General features: G+C 53.0%; 7 non-coding genes across 7 annotated transcripts; 3 read left to right on the top strand and 4 right to left on the bottom strand.

The window, feature by feature from the left end:
* Positions 1–2677: 2677 nt before the first annotated feature.
* LOC138230850 (U4 spliceosomal RNA) lies at positions 2678–2819 on the bottom strand. The gene has a single exon (XR_011186444.1). It is a non-coding gene; the product is annotated as a U4 spliceosomal RNA (small nuclear RNA).
* A 1293-nt stretch (positions 2820–4112) lies between these two features.
* LOC138231006 (5S ribosomal RNA) lies at positions 4113–4231 on the top strand. Its single transcript, XR_011186591.1, has one exon. It is a non-coding gene; the product is annotated as a 5S ribosomal RNA (ribosomal RNA).
* Positions 4232–4867: 636 nt separating this feature from the next.
* Positions 4868–5031, bottom strand: LOC138230798 (U1 spliceosomal RNA). Its single transcript, XR_011186402.1, has one exon. It is a non-coding gene; the product is annotated as a U1 spliceosomal RNA (small nuclear RNA).
* Positions 5032–6819: 1788 nt separating this feature from the next.
* On the top strand, positions 6820–6938 carry LOC138230984 (5S ribosomal RNA). Its single transcript, XR_011186569.1, has one exon. It is a non-coding gene; the product is annotated as a 5S ribosomal RNA (ribosomal RNA).
* Positions 6939–7573: 635 nt separating this feature from the next.
* Positions 7574–7737, bottom strand: LOC138230797 (U1 spliceosomal RNA). Its single transcript, XR_011186401.1, has one exon. It is a non-coding gene; the product is annotated as a U1 spliceosomal RNA (small nuclear RNA).
* A 1775-nt stretch (positions 7738–9512) lies between these two features.
* On the top strand, positions 9513–9631 carry LOC138230951 (5S ribosomal RNA). Its single transcript, XR_011186539.1, has one exon. It is a non-coding gene; the product is annotated as a 5S ribosomal RNA (ribosomal RNA).
* A 636-nt stretch (positions 9632–10267) lies between these two features.
* On the bottom strand, positions 10268–10431 carry LOC138230795 (U1 spliceosomal RNA). Its single transcript, XR_011186399.1, has one exon. It is a non-coding gene; the product is annotated as a U1 spliceosomal RNA (small nuclear RNA).
* Positions 10432–12104: the final 1673 nt, after the last annotated feature.

Raw genomic sequence — 12104 nt, 5'->3', positions numbered from 1 at the left:
GCTAAGAAATAAAAACATTTACAATGAAGATACCATTGCTTAATTTTAAATGCCTTTAAAAAATAAATACCTCCTGAGAATAATTTGCCACTCCCAGATCCTTGGTAAGGTACTGTTTGAATCCAATCAGGAGAGGAGCATCCAGGGAGTGCTTTCTATAGAGTCCAGCTTGGGCCACTCTCTTCCGGCCTGCTGATACTTTTTAACTACTCAGGGCCTGTAAGGATATAAAACACCGGTTTAAACATTTTATACCTATAAGACAAATTAGAATTTTAGTAAAAAATAGATACATCTGAAAAATAAAAAAGTCTTACTGCTGATAGAGTTCTTCAGAGCTCACATCTTCCCCTTCCTTATCCGCTTCTGTTTCAGTTTCTAGAGCAGCCTCTGGCATCTCTTCCTCCTGGACAGCGGCCTCTTGCTCAGGGCCGCTGGAATGCAGGTAGATTCTTTTCAACATGCTTTTACATAATATGTTGTAACAATGATTTCAAAAAGAAACTACAGAAGCCTTACAGATTAAAAATATCTCACCTTGCCAATGTGTCTTCAGGCTTCTCATGTACAAAAAGGCCCAAGGACTCTAGCAGTCTTACAACCACTATCCTGTTTGCCTCACCAGACACGATCTCTATTCTGTGGTAATCCACGATGACCCCGTTCTTCAGGTGATTCATCATGTCCTCCCTCGCCTGTTGAGAGGCCATCCTGATCTTTTCTGCCGTGGCGTGCTTCATACACGCCCTCTTCAAGTGAGCAGGAAGCTGATCAAGAGTATTCAGGTACATCTTGCACACCAGGGGAATCCGCGCGGGTTTCCTTTGAAAATAAATAATACCATCTGTGTATAGAAACAAGCTAAGACTGATTTCTTAAATTATCCTTAATTTTCTCTCTCATAGTTTGAGCATAATGATTTTATTGCATTTATATAAGAATTGCTCATTGCTCCTAAATAAATAATGGTTTCATAAAAAAGTGAACACTTACTTGGTCTCAGTCACAGACTTTCCAATAGAAGCCATTGTGGAGTTCAGCAACTGCAGGTCCTAGAAGTGGGGAAGGAATTTTAAAAGAGAAACTGAATTACAATACAGAAGGAATGGCTGAGGGTTCACTGAAATATATAAATATACAAATTCCAAAGACTGAGTCCATATAGAAACAACTACCTTTCATTTTCAGTATAAGAAAAAAAAACATTATCTTCCAAAGCATCATAATATTGTCCCTTCTTCCAGACTCTACTTCTCTCTTGTAGTAGTATAGCAGACCTTTCCAGGTGAGCAGATCACAGAGTCCGAAATGAGCTTCCTCCATCAAGCAAAGTACCTGAACATGACTCTGTCTTCATAAAAGCGCCCCTGTAATAAAGAAATTAAATCCGAAATCAAGAGGGCAGTTGCCTACTGAAATACAAGAAGTCATCAATTTTAACCTAGCAACACATTAAAGGCTGCATCTATACAAGTACGATTCTAGAAATGCTCACCAGATTACGTTTTAAGAAGGAACTGCGCCTCAGGTTCCGCCGAGATCTTAACTCGGATGGCAGGATTCAGAGTCCGGAGTGCGGACTGATGGCGCACGGAGGGTCCATATACTGTGGATCCCTCAGTGATCTTCCGCGTATTCAAACCGCCAGCGTGTGACTCCCCTGTCCCCGTGACCTCATTGCTCTGCTCTCTCCTCTGTGCAGCTGAGCCCGACTCACGGTAAAATGGAAAAAAATATGCCCTCGACGCGAGATTTATTCTGGAGCGAGCCAGTGTTGCGCATAGCTGCCTTCAAAGCAGTTAACCCAGGTACGATTCCCGGCCAACGCAGTTGCGAATGTTTTCAAATGCTGTCATGAGCCTTGGATTGTGACTAGCAAAGCGAAGCCTTTTGAAAGAGCTAAAGCACTGCAAAACGTAATTGAAGGAGAATCTTACAGGGGATTCTGAGCAGTGTCTGCATACATGCAGTCAGATAAAGGTGCTGAAAGCTTGAGCTACTCTCAATGTCATGCTGCCCTTCCCCGGAGTAAATCTGTTACATTGAAAGAATGCTTCTGGCAGGTTCAAAAAGGGACCCTTGTTAATTGGAGAAATCAATGATTTCGAATGAATTCTGTATGCGTTAAAAGACAGCTATACACAGAAAACATGCAGGACACTGCTCATGATGTTTCCCGAGCCGAAACACAGTGCGTTTTTCCAAGCCATTTGACAAAGCCCACCCACTGAAAACTGCAGCAGATCGTGTAAAGACGTTCAACTTTGTAACTACTGCACGCACAGGAAGCAGAATAAATTCCTCTTTTCAAACTGTCAAAGGTTTGCTTTGCGAACGCTGCAGGACATCGCACAATCTCTTTTGAATGGGGACAAACGATTTCTTATGGGGCGCAGTAAGTACAGACGTTTAAAATGCTCCACTCATGCCGACGATGCAGCATGAAGAAGCGCAACCTAACGTTTGACAGACAAAAGCCAGGCGCCGCTACGAGCAATATGAAATCATACTGACAAGCACACGGCGTTTCGCGCTGACACAAAAGTAATCTCGACAGACGCTGTTCTCTGCATAAAGCTGAAAGAGCTAAAGAGCGTTTCTGTTGACACGTAACAAGTTCGTTTCTTTCTACCATGATATCACCGTGACCAAATCTGTCTTTAAACACCTTGCTCAGTCTCTGACGAGACTGTCAAAAATTGCTTTCGCCGATTGTATTGCAAACCGGCGGAAGCGGGGTATTGGGAAAAGTTTTCAACTAGCAATAATCACGCCTCGGCTAACCCTCACAGGCTACGATACTGCCACTGCGCAAAGCTGACGGTTGCCAGGCAACCGCGGGGATCCTATGGAAATCGTTATCGATCGTGTCATGGCATGTCGTTGCTATAACGCTTCATATTTGTCGTCTTCTTCTTCTTCTAGCTTGAGGTTTTGAAGAATTTCATGACAGACAAGGGCTCCGTTGGGAACAAAGGGCGTTGTGAGAAAACCGTTGCTTATTTTCAGCAGCAGAAATACAACCCTTTAAATACAAGATGACAGAACAATGACGAAGGGCATGCCGGGAGGAACTCATGCACTACAGAGGAAAGGGGGCGGGCACGTACAGTTCACATTCAAGCCACAAGTACTCCTCTTGGATGTTGCACAAACAAATCCTAACGTCTTGAAAGCATTGCAGCATGTTTGTGTCCCACTTCCCGTGGCTGCGGGACGACTGACACGAACGGACAAACACAATCTGTGGCGTTTAGCGTGACATAGTCTTGCAGGCATCGTGCTGTCTCACTGCAATATTATACCGCTGGAGGAAACAGTCCATCTGGCCATGAAACTCATTTGAACGTCTAGCTACAGCAACTAACAATATCATGATTTATTCAGGATGTGTGGAATCAGCACGTCCCGGAGACAGCTTCCGAAATCGTGAGCATTCTCTGGTGGTAGGGGCGTTCAAGATGGCGCTCAGGTGGGAGGTAAAGTTTAGTGGTTGGGGAGTTTTTTTGAGTTTTTCATGACCTGAATGTTAATTTTTGCTTTTTTTGACTACAGAAAAATAAGGACTTAACAGTAGTTGTTTAAACTTCAGTTATAATTGAAAGAAAAAAAAAACGATTTTTTTTTAGGTTTAAAAAGTCCGATATGAGTAACACTGGGAAAAGAAAAGAGAGTGCTGGGTCTTCGAAGGAGAACTCTAAGATACCTCAATCGTATATGTATAGCACTACAAAAAAATCGATGGCAACTAAAGGGAAAAGTGAAGCAGCTGCAGGGGCAGCAAGAGGGCGGAGGCGCCGCGCGCCCGGCCGAAGTGTTGGACCGGTGCGCTTTACGTGCTGAAATAAACACGCGACAGCCCCGAAATGTTTCCAGAGTGCTGTGCACTGAAGACTTGCCTGGTGCTCCTCCGTGCAGATTCTTTGTCCTCCTCCAGTGCGGGACGAGCCAACACAAGGGAGCGCATTCGCCAACATCCAGGCACGCAATGCGATTTGGAAAGCAGCTCCTTTCCAAAGAGTTGCACACGAACGATCCTTCAGTCCCGCTCGGGGGGCACGGAGCCCCCGCCACACACAGCTTCAAGTAGCGAGTCAGGCGCCAGGGCTTTCGCTTACGGCCACACCACCCTGAACACGCCCGATCTCGTCTGATCTTGGAAGCTAAGCAGGGTCAGGCCTGGTTAGTACTTGGATGGGAGACCGCCTGGGAATACCAGGTGCTATAAACTCTTGCTCTCCCGGCCAGCAGGGGTCGCCGTTGGTGCCGTAGGCTTTGGGAGGAAAACCTGCAGGATGGAAAGGTGATCTATAGCCTCATCTCTAGAGATGTTTTGTTGCTGTGGCATGTGTGTGACCCATATTCCAAAAAAAAAACCCGTCTGTAAAATGAATATCGAAGCTGCCTCTAAATCTGCAAATGAAGATGAGTCGATAAACCACTCGTTTTTCGTATAACTAGACATATATTCATTTGTTACCGATTTCATTCATTGAGCACGGTTACAGTAGAGGTACAGCCATTCACTGTTTGACATGTCTGCACTGGTACAGAACCGAGCAATCAGAAAACGGGTGAAACTGTCTTTAGACTCAGCATACAGTACCGAGGCCCCCCATGACCAAATAAAGGCTAACCTCGATAATCAGCCTAAAGAACGCAGACTACAGCAAAACGACTGACTTTGAAAAGGGAATGAACGTCCGGAAGGAGTAGTGGAACTAGCTTGAGATGCTTCTCCGGACCCCTAACTAAAAGCCAGCGAGAACCAGCAGCGGCGTCCACTCCTGTCGAACCGGGATCCTTCCGCAGCCACGCAGCTCGTGGTGTCCTAACCCTCCCGTATCTGATTTTGGACCAAGCACATCAGGGGAGAGCGCGAACGCAGTCCCCCACTACCAGAAATTATGCAGTCGAGATTCCCACATTTGGGGAATTCGCAGGGGTCAGCACAGCCGGAGTGCAATGGCCGAGCCTCGCCCTGGGTGAACCTCCTTCTTGATCAAGGTATCTCCCCTGCCAGGTAAGTATGAGTTAAACAGGCCCCTGCAAGCGGCCCGCACCCACAGCACAAATCGCGCAGCCAAGGCCACCTCCACGCCCCGCACGCCACCGCCTCCTGCTGGGCCCACTCTTTCACACACTCACACGCCACACTAACACTCAAAAGTGTGGGCAAAACGAGAAAACGAGCGCGCCGTTTCCTACACATCTGCAGTCGCCGTTGCGCATTCGGAGCATGTCCCGGGATGCAATTCGGCCTCATTTGCATAACTCCAGACCGGCAGATCGCCACGCAAGCTCGCGACGTGCGCCTGCCACACACCGAACAAACCTTTTCAGCAATTTCCAAAAAACGGGCCTGCTCGCCTGCCCACAAGGCTCCGTCTCTTACCTGCTCTCCAGAGCCTGCTGCCTTCTGTGCTTTTCTCTCGGCACCGCTGCAGTGCACACAACTCCTGCAGCGGGAGGGGGGGAGAAAGTTCCCGCGCTCCGCCGCAGGGAAGGCTCGCTCCGTGCGCACACGTCCTTTCGATGCCAGTCCAACAAGTGCTCCGCATTAGCTGCGTCGGGGCTCCGGCGTGTCGCACCTCACCTCACCTCGCCCTACCCCCTCCTTGAATGTCTGCCGCTGGGCATGCCCCGCTCTCCTCCGCCTTATCTTATCGCGTGTGAGCACCGACAATGGCCACAATGCCGGGGAATGGCACCTGTAAAGTGTTAATTGGGGCACAGGAACAGCCCGTCTCGTCTCGGGGGGGGCGGCTTCAGAGACAATACAGCAAACACAGCGGGGCGGGGGAAGAAGACGACACCACACATGCGGGTACATTCAGCTCCGGCGGGAACGAGACATTTGTCGGTCTTTTCAAGTGCCGAGAGCTGAGCAATCCTTCACTTGTATCGTTTCTCCCCGGTGACTAGATCTGGCCCTGCGACTCTCGACTGGGCTCACCCCCGGGGCAGCCCAGCAGGTGTGAGCATGTCCGGCACCCGGATAGGAGATTCCACCCCGGAAAAGCTCCGGTTGCTGCTGCTCCTGCAAGAGGTGTGACTGGGACCAGTAGGGAGCGCTCACCCTGCGGGCTGTGTGGCTCTCTTACGCCCCAGCCTCCTGATGGCGACACTCTGCTGCACAAACAGAGGTCAAACCGAGGTCCCGACCCTCCTTGGCCATTAGGAAACCCCAGGGCGTCTCTCAAAAAGAGACGCCGGGGGTGTCCCTCTGGTGTTAGTGCTCCCCTTTACCCATCAGTCGGGGTCTCCTCCTAATCCCCGTCTAACCTGTAACAATCAATGACGAGGCCCCCCTGTCCGTGAGATTTAGTACTCGCGCAAGAGACCGGGGGCAGAGCGCGAACGCGGTCCCCCGCCCCCCACAAAGTGCGCGCTCCGGGTTCCCTCTCGGGGCCCTGCAACACAGCGGAAGGGCAGCGAGAAGGAGCCTCTTGCTCTGATGCCGCAAGGCCACAAGAGGGCGGAGGCGCCGCGCGCCCGGCCGACGTGTTGGACCGGTGCGCTTTACGTGCTGAAATAAACACGCGAAAGCCCCGAAATGTTTCCAGAGTGCTGTGCACTGGAGGTTTTTGTCTGGTGAAGACTTGCCTGGTGCTCCTCCGTGCAGATTGTTTGTCCTCCTCCAGTGCGGGACGAGTCAACACAAGGGAGCGCATTCGCCAATATCCAGGCACGCAATGCGATTTGGAAAGCAGCTCCTTTCCAAAGAGTTGCACACGAACGATCCTTCAGTCCCGCTCGGGGGGCACGGAACCCCCGCCACACACAGCTTCAAGTAGCGAGTCAGGCGCCGGGGCTTTTGCTTATGGCCACACCACCCTGAACACGCCCGATCTCGTCTGATCTCGGAAGCTAAGCAGCGTCGGGCCTGGTTAGTACTTGGATGGGAGACTGCCTGGGAATACCAGGTGCTGTAAGCTTTTGCTCTCCCGGCCAGCAGGGGTCGCCGTTGGTGCCGTAGGCTTTGGGAGGAAAACCTGCAGGATGGAAAGGTGATCTATAGCCTCATCTCTAGAGATGTTTTGTTGCTGTGGCATGTGTGTGACCCATATTCAAAAAAAAAAACCCGTCTGTAAAACGAATATCGTAGCTGCCTCTAAATCTGCAAATGAAGATGAGTCGATAAACCACTCGTTTTTCGTATAACTAGACATATATTCATTTGTTACCGATTTCATTCATTGAGCATGGATACAGTAGAGGTACAGCCATTCACTGTTTGACATGTCTGCACTGGTACAGAACCGAGCAATCAGAAAACGGGTGAAACTGTCTTTAGACTCAGCATACAGTACCGAGGCCCCCCATGACCAAATAAAGGCTAACCTCGATAATCAGCCTAAAGAACGCAGACTACAGCAAAACGACTGACTTTGAAAAGAGAATGAACGTCCGGAAGGAGTAGTGGAACTAGCTTGAGATGCTTCTCCGGACCCCTAATTAAAAGCCAGCGAGAACCAGCAGCGGCGTCCACTCCTGTCGAACCGGGATCCTTCCGCAGCCACGCAGCTCGTGGTGTCCTAACCCTCCCTATCTGATTTTGGACCAAGCACATCAGGGGAGAGCGCGAACGCAGTCCCCCACTACCAGAAATTATGCAGTCGAGATTCCCACATTTGGGGAATTCGCAGGGGTCAGCACAGCCGGAGTGCAATGGCCGAGCCTCGCCCTGGGTGAACCTCCTTCTTGATCAAGGTATCTCCCCTGCCAGGTAAGTATGAGTTAAACAGGCCCCTGCAAGCGGCCCGCACCCACAGCACAAATCGCGCAGCCTAGGCCACCTCCTCGCCCCGCATGCCACCGCCTCCTGCTGGGCCCACTCTTTCACACACTCACACGCCACACTAACACTCAAAAGTGTGGGCAAAACGAGAAAACGAGCGCGCCGTTTCCTACACATCTGCAGTCGCCGTTGCGCATTCGCAGCATGTCCCGGGATGCAATTCGGCCTCATTTGCATAACTCCAGACCGGCAGATCGCCACGCAAGTTCGTGACGTGCGCCTGCCACACACCGAACAAACCTTTTCAGCAATTTCCAAAAAACGGGCCTGCTCGCCTGCCCACAAGGCTCCGTCTCTTACCTGCTCTCCAGAGCCTGCTGCCTTCTGTGCTTTTCTCTCGGCACCGCTGCAGTGCACACAACTCCTGCAGCGGGAGGGGGGAGAAAGTTCCCACGCTCCGCCGCAGGGAAGGCTCGCTCCGTGCGCACACGTCCTTTCGATGCCAGTCCAACAAGTGCTCCGCATTAGCTGCGTCGGGGCTCCGGCGTGTCGCACCTCACCTCACCTCGCCCTACCCCCTCCTTGAATGTCTGCCGCTGGGCATGCCCCGCTCTCCTCCGCCTTATCTTATCGCGTGTGAGCACCGACAATGGCCACAATGCCGGGGAATGGCACCTGTAAAGTGTTAATTGGGGCACAGGAACAGCCCGTCTCGTCTCGGGGGGGCCGGCTTCAGAGACAATACAGCAAACACAGCGGGGCGGGGGAAGAAGACGACACCACACATGCGGGTACATTCAGCTCCGGCGGGAACGAGACATTTGTCGGTCTTTTCAAGTGCCGAGAGCCGAGCAATCCTTCACTTGTATCGTTTCTCCCCGGTGACTAGATCTGGCCCTGCGACTCTCGACTGGGCTCACCCCCGGGGCAGCCCAGCAGGTGTGAGCCTGGCCGGCACCCGGATAGGAGATTCCACCCCGGAAAAGCTCCGGTTGCTGCTGCTCCTGCAAGAGGTGTGACTGGGACCAGTAGGGAGCGCTCACCCTGCGGGCTGTGTGGCTCTCTTACGCCCCAGCCTCCTGATGGCGACACTCTGCTGCACAAACAGAGGTCAAACCGAGGTCCCGACCCTCCTTGGCCATTAGGAAACCCCAGGGCGTCTCTCAAAAAGAGACGCCGGGGGTGTCCCTCTGGTGTTAGTGCTCCCCTTTACCCATCAGTCGGGGTCTCCTCCTAATCCCCGTCTCACCTGTAACAATCAATGACGAGGCCCCCCTGTCCGTGAGATTTAGTACTCGCGCAAGAGACCGGGGGCAGAGCGCGAACGCGGTCCCCCGCCCCCCACAAAGTGCGCGCTCCGGGTCCTGCAACACAGCGGAAGGGCAGCGAGAAGGAGCCTCTTGCTCTGACGCCGCAAGGCCACAAGAGGGCGGAGGCGCCGCGCGCCCGGCCGACGTGGTTGGACCGGTGCGCTTTACGTGCTGAAATAAACACGCGAAAGCCCCGAAATTTTTCCAGAGTGCTGTGCACTGGAGGTTTTTGTCTGGTGAAGACTTGCCTGGTGCTCCTCCGTGCAGATTGTTTGTCCTCCTCCAGTGCGGGACGAGCCAACACAAGGGAGCGCATTCGCCAACATCCAGGCACGCAATGCGATTTGGAAAGCAGCTCCTTTCCAAAGAGTTGCACACGAACGATCCTTCAGTCCCGCTCGGGGGGCACGGAAGCCCCGCCACACACAGCTTCAAGTAGCGAGTCAGGCGCTGGGGCTTTCGCTTACGGCCACACCACCCTGAACACGCCCGATCTCGTCTGATCTCGGAAGCTAAGCAGCGTCGGGCCTGGTTAGTACTTGGATGGGAGACTGCCTGGGAATACCAGGTGCTGTAAGCTTTTGCTCTCCCGGCCAGCAGGGGTCGCCGTTGGTGCCGTAGGCTTTGGGAGGAAAACCTGCAGGATGGAAAGGTGATCTATAGCCTCATCTCTAGAGATGTTTTGTTGCTGTGGCATGTGTGTGACCCATATTCAAAAAAAAAAACCCGTCTGTAAAACGAATATCGAAGCTGCCTCTAAATCTGCAAATGAAGATGAGTCGATAAACCACTCGTTTTTCGTATAACTAGACATATATTCATTTGTTACCGATTTCATTCATTGAGCACGGATACAATAGAGGTACAGCCATTCACTGTTTGACATGTCTGCAGTGGTACAGAACCGAGCAATCAGAAAACGGGTGAAACTGTCTTTAGACTCAGCATACAGTACCGAGGCCCCCCATGACCAAATAAAGGCTAACCTCGATAATCAGCCTAAAGAACGCAGACTACAGCAAAACGACTGACTTTGAAAAGGGAATGAACGTCCGGAAGGAGTAGTGGAACTAGCTTGAGATGCTTCTCCGGACCCCTAACTAAAAGCCAGCGAGAACCAGCAGCGGCGTCCACTCCTGTCGAACCGGGATCCTTCCACAGCCACGCAGCTCGTGGTGTCCTAACCCTCCCGTATCTGATTTTGGACCAAGCACATCAGGGGAGAGCGCGAACGCAGTCCCCCACTACCAGAAATTATGCAGTCGAGATTCCCACATTTGGGGAATTCGCAGGGGTCAGCACAGCCGGAGTGCAATGGCCGAGCCTCGCCCTGGGTGAACCTCCTTCTTGATCAAGGTATCTCCCCTGCCAGGTAAGTATGAGTTAAACAGGCCCCTGCAAGCGGCCCGCACCCACAGCACAAATCGCGCAGCCAAGGCCACCTCCACGCCCCGCACGCCACCGCCTCCTGCTGGGCCCACTCTTTCACACACTCACACGCCACACTAACACTCAAAAGTGTGGGCAAAACGAGAAAACGAGCGCGCCGTTTCCTACACATCTGCAGTCGCCGTTGCGCATTCGCAGCATGTCCCGGGATGCAATTCGGCCTCATTTGCATAACTCCAGACCGGCAGATCGCCACGCAAGTTCGCGACGTGCGCCTGCCACACACCGAACAAACCTTTTCAGCAATTTCCAAAAAACGGGCCTGCTCGCCTGCCCACAAGGCTCCGTCTCTTACCTGCTCTCCAGAGCCTGCTGCCTTCTGTGCTTTTCTCTCGGCACCGCTGCAGTGCACACAACTCCTGCAGCGGGAGGGGGGGAGAAAGTTCCCGCGCTCCGCCGCAGGGAAGGCTCGCTCCATGCGCACACGTCCTTTCGATGCCAGTCCAACAAGTGCTCCGCATTAGCTGCGTCGGGGCTCCGGCGTGTCGCACCTCACCTCACCTCGCACTGCCCCCTCCTTGAATGTCTGCCGCTGGGCATGCCCCGCTCTCCTCCGCCTTATCTTATCGCGTGTGAGCACCGACAATGGCCACAATGCCGGGGAATGGCACCTGTAAAGTGTTAATTGGGGCACAGGAACAGCCCGTCTCGTCTCGGGGGGGCCGGCTTCAGAGACAATACAGCAAACACAGCGGGGCGGGGGAAGAAGACGACACCACACATGCGGGTACATTCAGCTCCGGCGGGAACGAGACATTTGTCGGTCTTTTCAAGTGCCGAGAGCCGAGCAATCCTTCACTTGTATCGTTTCTCCCCGGTGACTAGATCTGGCCCTGCGACTCTCGACTGGGCTCACCCCCGGGGCAGCCCAGCAGGTGTGAGCCTGGCCGGCACCCGGATAGGAGATTCCACCCCGGAAAAGCTCCGGTTGCTGCTGCTCCTGCAAGAGGTGTGACTGGGACCAGTAGGGAGCGCTCACCCTGCGGGCTGTGTGGCTCTCTTACGCCCCAGCCTCCTGATGGCGACACTCTGCTGCACAAACAGAGGTCAAACCGAGGTCCCGACCCTCCTTGGCCATTAGGAAACCCCAGGGCGTCTCTCAAAAAGAGACGCCGGGGGTGTCCCTCTGGTGTTAGTGCTCCCCTTTACCCATCAGTCGGGGTCTCCTCCTAATCCCCGTCTAACCTGTAACAATCAATGACGAGGCCCCCCTGTCCGTGAGATTTAGTACTCGCGCAAGAGACCGGGGGCAGAGCGCGAACGCGGTCCCCCGCCCCCCACAAAGTGCGCGCTCCGGGTCCTGCAACACAGCGGAAGGGCAGCGAGAAGGAGCCTCTTGCTCTGACGCCGCAAGGCCACAAGAGGGCGGAGGCGCCGCGCGCCCGGCCGACGTGTTGGACCGGTGCGCTTTACGTGCTGAAATAAACACGCGAAAGCCCCGAAATGTTTCCAGAGTGCTGTGCACTGGAGGTTTTTGTCTGGTGAAGACTTGCCTGGTGCTCCTCCGTGGAGATTGTTTGTCCTCCTCCAGTGCGGGACGAGCCAACACAAGGGAGCGCATTCGCCAACATCCAGGCACGCAATGCGATTTGGAAAGCAGCTCC

This window comes from Lepisosteus oculatus, unplaced genomic scaffold (assembly GCF_040954835.1).
Source record: "Lepisosteus oculatus isolate fLepOcu1 unplaced genomic scaffold, fLepOcu1.hap2 HAP2_SCAFFOLD_52, whole genome shotgun sequence".
NCBI classification, from domain to species: Eukaryota; Metazoa; Chordata; class Actinopteri; order Semionotiformes; family Lepisosteidae; genus Lepisosteus; species Lepisosteus oculatus.
The sequence above is the reverse complement of the archived record's forward strand: the minus strand, read 5'-3'. Positions and strand labels throughout refer to the sequence as shown.